The sequence below is a fragment of the Propithecus coquereli genome, unplaced genomic scaffold (assembly GCF_000956105.1).
Source record: "Propithecus coquereli isolate 6110/MARCELLA unplaced genomic scaffold, Pcoq_1.0 Scaffold9, whole genome shotgun sequence".
NCBI lineage: Eukaryota > Metazoa > Chordata > Mammalia > Primates > Indriidae > Propithecus > Propithecus coquereli.
In genome coordinates this window covers 5,910,888-5,913,256 of record NW_012155284.1, presented here as the reverse complement: position 1 = coordinate 5,913,256, position 2,369 = coordinate 5,910,888, and positions in this window count along the sequence as shown.

Here is a 2,369-nt window from a genome sequence, read left to right as displayed (position 1 = left end):
AAAAAAAAATCTCATTGTTGCTTTAATTTGTGTTGAAGAAGCAGCACAGCCTCGTGGCTGAGAGTGCAGGTCCTGAGCCAGGCTGAATTCTGACTCCATCGCTTCTCACCTTAGGGAAGTTTTTGTTAAGGTGAGTTACTTAGGGAAGATACTTCTCAGTTTCCTCTCTTATAAAATGAAGATAATAGTATCTTCCTCATGAAGTCATATACAGATAGAATGTCTGGTACATTCATGTGCTCATAAGTATTATGTGGCATCATTACTGTTAGTCCCTGACTGCTGGCGAGACCTCTCTGCTCTGGCCCCTTTCACTTCAGGGCCACTTTGCTTTCTTTCCTGCTCTGCTTTCAGTCTCATAGCAGGCCTGTGAGGTTGTCCTTATTTTACAGGCGAGAAACCGAAAGATGGTGGACACAGGGTAAAAGGGCAAAAGGGAGCAGCAACGGATGGCTCACAGCAGCCCTGCAGGCTGTCTATGGGCTGAGTCAGTGGAGAAAATTTTTTTTGTACTTGTCATTTCTATATTCGTCATTTTTATAATATATACTGGTGGTAAAAAAAAAAAAATCAAAACTGGCCACAGTGGCACGCGCCTGTAGTCCCAACCACTCAGGAGGCTAAGGCAGGAGGATCACTTGATTCCAGGAGTTTGAGGTTACAGTCAGCTATGATTGTGCCACTGCACTCCAGCCTGGGTGGGTGGCAGAGAGAGACCCTGTCCTCCCTACCAAAAAAAAACTCAACAAAAACATATAAAGAATTTTCTTCCTTGTTACCCATGCCAATATTCATCTCTCGGACAAAACTAATTTTTATAATAACTTGTTTATAGGAAATATAGTATATTAAATTCTTAATAGTATGAGTATGTGTGTATATCTACATACATATATATGCATATATGTTTTTTAACTTCTAAATAAAATATAGATCATCCTCATTATATTTTTAACTCATTCATTGTTTCTCATTATTTTTAATGACCAGGTAGTATTCCATGAATGGATGACCCAAAATTTAATCAAATTAATCTATTAAAGAATAGATTAGTAGATAATGTACAGAAAAGTAAAGGTACTTTTTTTGGTTCATTTTCACCAAACCTTTGAATCTATATTAAAAAGTATAAAAGAAATGATTAGAGAAATAGAATCATAAGAATATTCTAAAGCAAAAGCTTCCCAAATCATTATGTTTCTTTTGCCTTGGAAAAGTGGCTTAGAAAACCTCTGGTCTATCTAAGTTAGGCCCTTAATAGGAGGTCTGAGGAACTCTGCCCCAGCGGAGAAGTATCTTGGATGTGGTTGTCTTAGCTCTTGTGTTATGTGTCCTATTGTTTAATTTTTCTAAACTGAGTCCTAAAATATCTGAAAATTCGAATATTTTGCAGTCCTCTGGTTCATTTACTAAAAGAGGGCCCTGTTAGGTTGCAAGTGAATACAGATTTGCTGCCCTGCTGTTCAGGACACCATGCTGAACTGACTCGATTGGAATTGTCTACTGGGTTTCCTTGTGTGTCACTTCAGTTGTGTGCAGCAGTAGTTTCAAACTTATAATTTCCTGCTTATCAAGATTTCATAAACCCTGGGGCTATATTCTCATCAGTATGCATAGTTTAGTGATTACAACTTTGTTCTTGAAACATTAACCCTTCGTAGGCTCGACAGGACTAGAATATATTGCAGAATCACAAGTAATCACTGCTGTCCTCCAGGTCTCCATTGAAATTATGGGTTTTTGCTTTGGTGTTTGGATCTTCTCAAAGAGAAGTTTTTGATTCCATACTAGTCAAAGGCACATGTCCATTACTCCCCTGACCCCCAGTTCTGAAGAGGAAAACAAACCCTTAGTGATCAGGGATTAAGCCCCTGTGATTTATTTAAGCCTTGGAACTTCACTGAGATGGTTGTTCTGTTTCCATGTAAATAACTGGAGTCACCCAGAACACTCCTTGGAAATGCCTGTATTGAGGGAAAGTATAAAGAATTCTGTGGTTTGGGTATGAGCTGTTCTTGAGTCTACAAGTTGGTAAATCTGTGGACTATTTCCCAGCCTTCGTCTTATTGGTGAGAAATTAGGCCTGACCAGCGTCATGGGCTACCTCCTCCCGCAGAAACCACAGCCCGAGCCCACAGGCTCCGCCAGGAACGCGAGGCCAGCTGGCAGCACCCGGCAGCACTGTGAGTGGGTCATTTGTTCATCCCACAGACCTGTATTGCAACGTTATTTCATTATTAAATGCAGATAATTAAATCAGGATTGCTACCTTAGCAGCGGTCTAGTTTCAGGGTTGATGTTCTCAGCGAAATACATCAATATTTAAAACAAAAAAAAAAAACCCCAAACCCAACTCTTTAGTATTTAGG